Genomic DNA, 12118 nt, shown 5'->3' on the forward strand with positions numbered 1-12118 from the left:
AATAAATGTTACTTATAGTGGGGTCAAAATATCTAAAAATCAGAGTGATAGGTCACATTGGTGGGTCCGACCCATCCAAGACCACCCAGCAATCAGCCAAAACTTAACTAAATCATTGGAATTTTTTATGACTCTTGGCTCCGACACGCATTTCACTCTCGGTAATTGTTTAACATGTACACTTAATCATAAAATACGGCTACGTACCTTATTGTGTGTACATGGCCCGGTGATACATGCAACTGCATGGATTGGGCACGCTAATCTCACTCGGTGCTGGCTCCAACTCATCTAGCCAATCTGAGTTCAGAGTCACCCTTGTCATCATATTCTATAAGGTACTCGCCTCGGCTCGCTCGGGTTCAGGTGCTGCAAGACCAAATCGAACCAACCGAAAAATTAGACCGGATTTAGAAAGTGGGTATCACAATTGTACTCATTGGGCTCAAATTCAAAGTTTTCTTTGGCGATATGGAATTTGGAAATAAGTTTCTAAGGAAATCGCTACTACAAAGTCCCCCTTCTTTTTTCGCTAGAAGATCATATGTATTAAAAAAAGAAAAGAAGAAAAAGAATGTACATGGAAAAAGAACAAGCTGTATGGAATTAGTTGAAAATTAATCCACCTTCAGCATTGCCATCAGTGGAGAAGAAATCAAAGCTAAAACCCAGCCAAACCAAAAAATAGACAAAGCAACAAAAGCACCATTATTTAAAACGGTATCTAGGCCGATTGTGCCTATCAACATCTAACTCCATGGCAACTAGCGCAGGCCAAGAAGCTACTGGAGAGGACTCTTCCAATTTTGCAGCAGACTTTGCAAGGAAATCAGCCACTGGGTTAGCTTCACATAGGCAATGAGTAATCTTCCAGGTTATGGACTATAGGTACGGGCCTAAGCTCATCTACCTCTGAAGCACATACCACGGGACTTTCAATTGAGAAATAAGAAGAACCATGGCCACCGAGTCACACTCAACCCATAATTGGGTAATATCCAACGCTCTAGCCATTTCCAAACTATAAATAATTGCTAGGACTTCAGCTTCAAAGTTTGTGTACACTCCCAAGAATTTTCTGAAGGATTGTATCACTTCAGCTTTATCATTCCGGAAGACTCCACCAGCCCCTGCCTTTCCTGGGTTCCCTAGGGAGCACCCATCAGAGTTAAGCTTTAACCATCTTGGAGGGGGAGGACACCAGAAAACTTCTAAGATCTCCCTGGGTTTATAGGGAATTCTAGAAATACCCAGCCGTCTAGCACAAAGAAGTGCCTCGAAAGACAAAGTCCCCCTTCTAGTACTAGTGAATATGCTGATCCTAGATATACTTTAAAATTCACAGACTGGGAAACTAACAATCACAAAATTCTCAGTTGGATTAGCAACACTACTACCTTTTCTATTAGCATGCAATTGGGAAAGTTCGACACAGCAAAAAAAGCATAGGACTTTCTAATAAGGAGGTACATGTCTACAAATTTTATCTGTCAATACAAATTGGAACTGGATATAAGCACCCTGAAACAGCTCAAAGGGTAATCCATTTTTTAATTCCATTTGAAGATATCTATTCTTTGGGCCCAACAGTCCCTAATGGAACCCACTTAGAAATTTCAAGAGAATGTTACTAATTACTATGTCTATCAAGAGTAGTCTCAAATAAAACAATATCTAATGGCACTTAATCATTTTAGATCGTTTGGGCTTTCACCATTCTACTGTACTTTTCTTCTAATATCTCACACTCCCAACTTCAATGTGGTTTGGCCATTCTTGGTCTACCTTTGACTTCCATTAGTTGGATTGCCTACACCAAAGTTCAGTGCAATAAAGAACCTATTTCATCTGAAGTTTCACTATCCTCAGAAGGAAAAAATAAAAAATAAAAAATGGAACAGCGAAATCAACATTTAAAAACAGCTCCACGGCATACTGTTGCATCTAACTCTGTTGCAACTATCTCAACTGATTTTGGTTCTCATCTGAATACTTCTTCTGTGCACTTCTCTGAAGCTAATGGTTAGGAGCTTTTCAGTAAGGCTATATCCACTCCCAGTAATAAATCTTATGTCTTGTCTTCCACTTCATGTACTTTTTGGTACATCGATTCTGGTGCTTTCAATCATATGACATTTAATCATAAAATATTTTCTTATACCACTCATGTAATTCATTCTCCTTCCATACATATAGTTAATGGTAATATATTGCATGTTAATTGTATTGGTAAAGTCCAAACAACTCCTTATACTTTTGTTCCCTCTTTTCTCTTATTGTTCCTATGAACCTTATATTTGCAGGTCAATCATGTGATCAAGGTTTTCATGTTCTCTTTTCTATCATCTGATGAGCTCACTACCATTCGGTGCCTTGTAACTCATATGGATTCTCCTCCATCAGCAACTATAAGCTCTGTTCATTCTGCCCCTTCTAAGCCAAGTATCTCTTTATCTGGTCATATGATGCCTATCTCTCTACCCCGTATCTTATAGACTTTCGGGCTTCCGATCATATGACAGGTTGATTGTCAATTTTCTCACAGTAGACTAGCTATCCTGGTAATGGTAAGGTCAAGTTGGCTAACGAGAGTTATTCCACTATTTTAGGAAAGAGCTCTGTTAGTGGTACTCTTTCTTTATCCCTTTCTACTATATTTTACATTCTATCTTTTCCTACTAACTTATTGTCCATTAATAGTCTTAATTGTAAAGTCTCATTTTCTTCCCATCTCATTGTGTTTTTCAATATCTAGTGATATGGGAAATGATGGACTCTAGTAGGGTGTGTGGTAGTCTGTATCTACTTGATGATAACTCGACGTTGGTCTCTGGTCAAGCTCTACAAACATTTTCTATGTCACTTCCCATCTCTGAGTCACTATAGTGGCATCGTCAGTTGGGACATCCTCCTTTGGGAACTTTAGCTAAGCTTTTCCTTTTTTTAAGCATTGTACTTCGAGTTATTTATTTATTTATTTTTTAGGCATGTGTATTAGTCTAACAGACTTGAACTACTTCTGTTTCTACAAACAAAAGTACCACTCCTTTTTCATTGATTCAATCTGATATTTGGGATCCATCCCACTATGTGTGTCAATGGGTATCGATGGTTTGTCTCTTTTATTGATTGTCATTCTTGTACTATTAGGATTTATATGATGCTAACCAAGGGCGAGATCTTCCATTTCTTTCACCAATTTCACCGCATGGTTCAGACTCAGTTTGGTGCTACCAATAAGATCCTTCAAAGCGACAACAGTCTTGAAAACTTCGAATGGTCCTTTCAAGCTTTCCTTTCTTCTATGGGACATCCTTGCTACCTTTGTGAGGTAGCACGCTCTTTATATTTGAGATGCATGTTCCTCCCAGTACTACAGTGACATGGTTCTCACTTTCGCCTTTCTCATCAACTGAATGCATTTTTGCTCCAGTTTCTAAAATGAACACAAATTGTGTTCTCTTTTCTTGTACCACCAACTTAGATTAGGATTTTCAATAGCTAGATGCAAAGAATGCTTTCCTTCATGGGGAACTTAAAGAGGAAGTATATATATATACATTCATTCTGGGTTCATTTGCTACAAAACCCAAGGGATGGTATGCAAGTTGAAGCGTACATTATATGGTCTGAAGCAATCCCCATGTGCTTGGATTGAGCGTTTTCATAAGGCTATGATTATTACAAGCTACTCTTAAAGAAATGTCAATCACACTCTGTTCATTAAGAGATCTGGTGGGAAGATTTCAATCTTGATAGTCTATGTAGATGATATAGTTGTTACTAGTGATGATCTGGTAAAATTTCTCATCTCAAGAGATATCTAATGGTCAACTGAGTAGCAAGGAATGTGATTCTATAGATAAGGGGAGATATCAGAGATTAATGGTGCACTTAATCTATCTTTCTCATACACACTTTAACATAACATTTTTCGTCAACATAGTTAGTCAGTATATGCATGATCCCTACTCAACACACATGGAAGTTGTTTTGCGGTCCTACATTACTTGAAATCTTCCCTAGGACGTGGTTTATTTTTTTCTCCTCATGATCACCTCAAGGTGGAGGACTTCACAAATGCTAATTGGGTAAGTTCTCCCGATGACCACAGGTCTACTACTCGTTATTGCACCTTTATTGGTGCTAACCTTGTTATATAGCGAAGCAAGATGTAAGTCGTTGTTACCCGGTCTAGTGCTAAAACAAAGTTTTGTGTTATGGCTCATGGCATTTGTGAGCTCATATGGATTCATGTTCTTCTCACATATTTGATCGTCCCTGCCATCCTCCTATGAAGCTCTTTTGTGGTAGCAACTCTGTCATTAGCATTGCTCAGAACCTTATCCAAAATGATCAAACCAAGCATATAAAGATCGATTGACATTTTAAAAAAGAGAAGTTGGATATGGTTTTATCACTGTGCCTTTTGTTCCCATTAGTAAACAACTGGATGATGTATTTACTAAAGGTCTTAGTCATAAAATGTTTCATCCTATTATTTGTAAGTTAGACGTATGTGATATCTATGCACCAACTTGAGGGGAAATATTAAAAAAATTATAATATTCTTAATGGGTCTTTAAGTCCTTTAGGGGTTTAATGGCCCTTGTAATATTCTAGAACTTTTTCTCTGTTATTATAAATAAAGAGGGTTTGTGTCATATTAGACAGAAGTCATTACCCCATCCAACAGATATAGATGTTCAAATCCAATTTCCCTTAGGTTGAGAATTTCTTGTAATTGGTTTTTGTGAAGATAGCCTATTGGATACCTTTCCTCAACACCGGTCACATGACTCACCATCCATTGATCAACTACTAAAATTGGTTACCAATCAATGCTCCCCTCTTTCACCTATAGCTAGCCCTAATCCGGTTAAGGGTATTAATCAGTTTGGTTTTAGTGTATATGGTACGATTCAGTTCGGTTCACATTTATTTGGTTGAAATCAAAATCGAACCATTTACTAAACGGTTTCACTTTCTGAAATCGAAACCGTTTTGGATTTCACGATTTTTAAATGGTGTCGGTTTCATAGTTTTAAACAACTTTGATCACAGTTTAATCCATGTGGTTTCTAAACGGTTAGCAATCGATTTGCTAATTTATTCGCATACTTACTGAAATTTGTTTTTGTTGATAAACGCTTCAATCTTATATCAAATTAAATAAGGCATTGAACAAGCAAGGATTTAACTACATAACTACATAACTACATAATAGAAGTAAATTATTGAATAGACTATTGAACAACCTCTATGGTCCATAATTCTTCCCTAAATTAAACCCATCCTGTTTTGTTAAAATAACCAAACAACTAAGAAAAAATAAAATATTACATGGAGAAAGTGAAATACAAACAAAGCGGCTAATGAACACAACTTATCGTTAGTGTTCTAAAGTTAAAGAGCATGAAGCACCGAAAACACATCAGTTAACCCTTTATTCTATTAAATAGCTATATGGGTTAAACGGGTTAGTTTTGACGGTGTAAATGGTTTGGTTTTCACAGTATCAATTCGGTTTCAAACCGACAGGTTAAACGGTTAAAATCAAACCTACCCATTTAGCTAACTAGTCCTAAACTTAAAACCAGAACCGAACCATTTACTAAACGATTTTGCGGTTTCGATGTAAACAACTCGATTCGATTTCGATAAATGTTTTTTATTTTAAATTCACATCTCTACCCCCATCATCAATGCAACTACGCACAAGCCTATTGAAGTTCAGTCTAAAATTCAACAAGAGCTTGCTCCCAATGAAACTCCCTCAGTGATGGATCTCATATAGAAGATAATTTTGCCCTATGTCTAGTGAGTCAATTTCAATCTCCCTCATCGTTATCCTATATGGACGAGAACAATTAGTTCTTCTTTATAACTTCCATTGTTATTTCTCTACTTTCTTTGCACTCCATAAACCTACATCTTTTTAGGAAGCATTTCCTAATCCTCTGTGGCAGCAAGCTATATCTAAAGAACTAGAAGCCTTGCAAAAGCAGCATACATGCGCTACAAGAAAAGTGGTCAATGGCGGCACTTGAGTGGGGGCCTTTGGTGGCGTTTCCTACAAATGGCATTAAATATAAACATTCAATGACATTTTCTAGCAAAAGCCGTCTTATATAACACAATAGGCGGCATTTTGTATAGACCGCCGCTATATATTATATACCACGACATTTATTACTAAATTCCGCTATATATATGAATATTTGGCGGCGTTTATTTCATAATGCCGTGGTATATAAGACTATTTGAGGCATTTAGTAATAAATGCCGCTGTATATATGAGTATTTGGAGGCATTTATTGAAAAATGCTATAGTATATAATCCTCTTGGTGGCATTATGAAATAATGCCGTAGTATATAAGAATATTTGAGGCGTTTAGTAATAAATGTCGTCGTATATATGAGTATTTAGGGACGTTTATTGAAAAATGCTGCAGTATATAAGCCTATTGGTGGCATTTATTTCATAACGCCGTGGTATATAAAAATATTTGAGGCATTTAGTAACAAATGCCGCCATATACATGTGTATTTACTGTACACATAATAACATTGTAGGCATTTCCTACTAAATGCCGTAGTATATAAAAATATTTTGAGGCTTTTCTTGATAAAATGCCCCTATAAATTATAATACAATGAGGAAAGTGAAATCATGTTCGTAGCATTTTTTTTGTTTGCTAACAACGGGTATTCAGGCCTTCGGGTTGACTAGTCTTGCGGGCCCATACTGACCCCACAACCGTGTAGAATATATAATGTAGTGTTTATGTGTTAACATAATCGAATATTCTGTCCTTTCCCATGCAAAAAATCAAGCCCTATCCCCTTCCCGCTCCTCCATTCTTATAACCTCTGCACGTTCTTATAGCCCCTGTATCAAATCTTTTTCACCACTCCTTGCCCGCTCTTCCGTTCTCTCTCTCACACTAGTTGACCAAAATACCCTTATTAAGTTACCATAGAGAAATCATGTCATGGAACAAAAATATTAATTTTGTTGTTTTTCCAATAAAGAAGCAAAAGGTATTATTGATATTTCCTAATTAAAGTTGTGAAGATATCAGAAATTGGCATATGCCCTTAAACCCTCGCTTCTCTCGCTTGTTGCCTAGCCCCATACCATGCATTGTCCTAAGTTATAACCATAATCTATAGGAGACCAACATGCTTAAATCGACTTCCCTTGGTCTCTCTCTCTCTCTCTCTCTCAACCCTAGCTAGCTGATCTCCCCTTTTTATGATTTGATTTGATTTGATGCCCTATTTGTTGTCGGGTATATATATATACATGTTTTTATCGAACCTTGTGCACAAGGCTCCCTCTATTGCAGGGTCGGGGAGGGGGCAAATGTACACAACTTCCAAGTTTTAACCGTTGAGCCACATGCTTGCCACTCCCCTTTTCTTTATTTATAATAGAAAATAAAAAAGAGTTCAAAATAAGATAGGAAACCCCCTAGCTGTTCCCCCTTACAAGCTACACCATTCATTTTAAAAGCCAAAAATAATGTGGAACCAACTTGAAGCTCTCAAGAAAATAAAAGAAAATAATTTGACTGAACCATTGGTAGGGATGTCAATCACAAGCCTACACCAGTTAGATCAATCGAGCCCGACCATTTGAAGACCAGCTCAGCCTGCACCGATTGCTAAATGAGTCGGGCTTAGGCCTAGCCCGTTTATAAACAAGTAGTACATGATGCAAGAGGTAACCCCAATGGGAGCCCATTCGGCCCGGCCCACTTACAAGCCCAACTCGGCTCGACCCGTTTGCCCGACCGTTTATATTTATATTTTGATTTTTTTTGGATAGAATAGAGTACATATATATATAATTTTTTTTTATAACAATTATTGAATGTAAGTAAATGTAATATCTTTTCGAAATTGTTAATGATTTAATAAAATATATTAAAATATCTTATATCTAAGACAATTAAAGACTGTTTAAGGGCCATTTAAGATTTATTGATACATTACGCCGTTCAAAGCCCAATAGCCCGATTAGGAGAAGATCGGTTAAAGCCAAGAACCCGACCAAGTCCAACACGAGACCGAATCATTTCTTAAATAGGTAGGTCATGGTCCAAGGGTATAAGTCAAGCCCGACTAAGTCCGACCGAGATTGGCCCGGCATAACCAATTGACACCTCTAACCACTAGACCACCAGTTCAACTGGAACTCAACTTAAAACATTTAAAATAAAATAGAACAAAGCAATTGGAATTAAAACGAACTGAGCCCAGACCAAGTTAAACCTCTTTATAATAGAACTGGGCAATGTTAGGCCTAGTTAATTTTGGACTTGCTACGCTGGTAACCTTTAATTTTGCATCACACTTTGTTGGTATAAGATGTCTTATATTCGATTGCAGTTTAATCCAAGGAATACTGGTGTAGGACCTCCCACTTGCCCGTTGCGTTTCTACACACTTCTTTGTTTAGGATGAGGTTCTGCATTTTTTTCCCCCTGCTATTTTGAGGGCAAATTGAAACATTATGGGGGCTTTTAAAAATAGACGCCACAGTATGCAACACCATTTGGGGGCATATCACGCATAACGCCGTTGTAACCTCAATTTTTGGGGACGTTTTACAATAAATGCCACTATATTTAAGCTAATAGAAACACTTTCCTAGCCAAAAACCACTCCCGCCTTACTTTTCACAGCCCCTCTTGTGCGCCCAAATTTTTAGGATATGGACTTCTCTCAAAGTCTCTCAAGCTCATGGCTCATGGACACCTAAGAATGCAGTCTCCCGTTGCAATCTCTCTCACTTCCCTAGTTCTCTTCCTCTTCACTCTTCTGCTGCAATCTACTCCCTCATCGCTCTTTGCCCACTCTCCTGGTAAAATTTTTCTTAAAATCTCCAAGTGCTAGGTCTAAAGAAAATCGTTTGAAGGGGAAGGGGTTTCTAGGTTTTTGGATTTTGCATAGGTATTCCTCCTATCTTCTGTTTTTCTTCTTATTTACCACAGTAGGTTATCAGCATAGGGTCGATTTTGATACATTATGGATTCCTTTAATAGTTCTTTACTGGTCTATTATTGATCCAATTTGGGTTTTCCTAAATCTTTTTTTCTAATTAGTTGGAATTTGTCTCTGTTCTCTCTCTCTCAGGCAGCGGATTAACCAGAAAGCCTTTGCAGATCCAAGAAAATAGAGAGACTCTTATAGTCCTCGGTTATGTATAATACATCTTCTCTTTTTGTTTATTTCTGTAGATTCTTCTCTCTTTCTATGATATCCATCACCTGACTTATGTCATTATCCTGTTGAAAATGTTATGTGTTTAATGCCTTCTTCTTTCCAATCTGGTAAGACAGTTGTTAACCCTAGAAGATATCTTCATTAAAACAAAATATGGAGGAGAAATATGCTTCTCAAGGGAAAGGAGGACTACCATGCAGTGTGCCAGATTAATGGACAAGAAAAAGAACCAGATATGACCCATTGATAATTTTTTATCTGCACTATTTGTACTATTTCTATGAATTTTGGAATGCTTTATATCAAAGAGTGAGGACTCGAGGTCCATGAATTCCGTCACAGATCGGCCAGATTGGATTAGTATCAGTCGAGGTTGATCCTACCCTAGTTGCTTCTAGGATCAACAGTCTTGCTTTCCTTAAAATTCTGTGAAATGGATTGGCCGATCAAGATTGAAATAAATCAGGGACTTGATATATGAAGCCTTGCTTTATATGATTTGTATCATGTGCCAGCGGATAGAACTATATGCCACATTCCATTCTATACTTGATGGTTACTTTGTCAGATTTTTGTGATCTCAGATATTGCTTATTATCTTGTACTTGAGAAATTGTTTTTTGTCTGAAGAAATTTGTGCCTATTGATGTTTCAGAATCAGTTCCAAATTAGTAGGGGAAATAAATTTACAGATTCTTGTCAAGGTCTCCATTCAGAGGACCAATGGATTGGCCCTTGATATATTGCCCTTCTTATTGTATCTGTATTATAAGTGCTTGTATTTTTAAAGTTAAACCATCTCTTCATTTGATTCTGTAGTTGATGGGTGTGGAGGTGTTTTTCATACAACATCCCTCTTTTCTTATGCAACCAAGGATCCACAGGTTCATTCCTTTTACAACCACCGAAATAGTTTTAACTGCTATTTGCATTTTATAACTTTACTTAGCTATGAATCTTCAGAGCTTTACTTGCTTTAATGCTATTTTCTATACTGCAATTAAATAAAGAACTTTTTCCTTTGGTACTCCACTGGACTTCCTCCCCACATCCCTTTTCCCTAGGGTTTGTTCTGCATGATTATATGCTTTTACTCACAATTAATATTGTTTACTCTGTCTTCTGTATGCATAAAAGTGTGATGTTTATGAACTTTTTGTGTTTCCTTTTTCATTAAAGGGAACTCTTAATGTTCTTGGATCATGTGAAAAAAATCCATTTGTTAAAAGAGTGGTTGTAAGGTCCCCTTTAACTGCAGTTTTATTTAATAGAAAACCTCAGATGCCAGATGTGGTTATTGATGAGACTTGGTTAACTTTCAGATCCAAAGCTTTGCAAGGAGTCTAAGGTGTGTATATTTGTGCAGTCTTGTATAGGCCCTTGAGGTCTTGGAGTTGGCTACATATAATGTCTTACCTTTGCTTTTGATATTTTCTGTCACAAATTTATTTTGTTTTGCAATAAGTTCTTTATGTTTTTGAACTAAAAATAAAAATTTACCTTGTAGATTACTTATTTACTGGTCCAATATGTCTAATGAGATTTTTTCCTCTTATAGCTCTGGTATGAACTTTCAAAGAGCTTGGCTGGGGAATCTGCCTGAAAATTTGCAAAAGAGAAAGGGATGGACATGGTTACAATAAATCCAGCAATGGTGATAGGTCCTCTTTTACAGCCAACCCTTAATACCAGTGCTGAAGCAATTTGGAACTTAATAAATGGTATGCTAACCTATCATTGAAGTTCTTTTTTCTCTTGCCCCACCCCCAAATCATAAACCTTTTTTCTCTCTCCTATATCCCTCTCCTCCAATACATCCCAAATAATAGGTTATAGGCATGAATGAGAATGTATTATGCGGGTTATCCAAAGCCTCTTGCAAAGTTTAACATAGATAATCCAAGAGTCTTCATTTTGGGGATTTTACAAAGATAGTTCCCTACTTGTTTGGGACCAAAACTTTACCAGTCAGATGGTTGTGGGGTTGTCTATCACATAGAGCCACTGATGTTTGCCACATGACAAGTTTTAATAGATAAAGACATTGTGATAATCAGTAAAACCAGTATAATTAGTATCTTTGGTTTCTGTAGTATGTCTTTGCAACTATGTTTGCACTCGTAGTCTTAGGTGGGTTGCAGAAAGTCTATTATTTGACACTGGAAGTTTCAAACTAATTCCATAACATTTTGTAGAATGTTGCATAGAATCAGATTTGCAACTTTTTTAAAATAACATGTTTCCTAAAGTGTTTTTTTTTTCAAAAAAGAAAGTTCTCTAGCAACTATATATTTTATATTGAAAAATGTCATTCTTGTGACATTAGTGCCAATGTTTTATTTGCTGCAGGAGCACAAACATTTGCCAATGAAACATATGAATGGGTTAATGTCAAAGATGATGTTGATGCTCATATTCTAGCATTTGAGACTCCTTCAGCCAATGGAAGATATATAATAGTTGAGAGATTGCTCATTATTCACAGATTGTAAAAGCTTCGCGTGAACATCCAACTTTGCCCCTTCCAGAAAAGTAAGTTTTGAAAACCCATATGTTTCCTTTCCATCCTCATTTTTTGGATTTCACAATGCACTTAAATATATGTAATGTTTACCTGCAAAAGTTTTTGCTGCCATCAAGGATTAAAGTATCGGTAACGATCGCCGTATCGGTCGGTCAAAATTAAGATACGTATCGGAGGGTATCGTATCGTATCAGAGATACGCTAAAGATACGCACATAAATGGATATGGAACACATTTGTATACACTTTTGCATAAAAAAACAGTTAAAACAAGATATATATATATATAACATGTAGAATGCATAAATACTTAAGTAGAGGGTATCGTATTGATAGACAAATATATTGAGTTGAAAATG

The 12118-nt window shown here is 36.7% G+C and overlaps 1 pseudogene; it reads left to right on the forward strand.

Annotated features, from left to right (window-relative positions):
- The first annotated feature begins 1892 nt into the window (after positions 1-1892).
- LOC122065075 lies at positions 1893-11771 on the forward strand (annotated as a pseudogene).
- The last annotated feature ends 347 nt before the right edge of the window (positions 11772-12118 follow it).

Source organism: Macadamia integrifolia, unplaced genomic scaffold (assembly GCF_013358625.1).
Source record: "Macadamia integrifolia cultivar HAES 741 unplaced genomic scaffold, SCU_Mint_v3 scaffold1876, whole genome shotgun sequence".
NCBI lineage: Eukaryota > Viridiplantae > Streptophyta > Magnoliopsida > Proteales > Proteaceae > Macadamia > Macadamia integrifolia.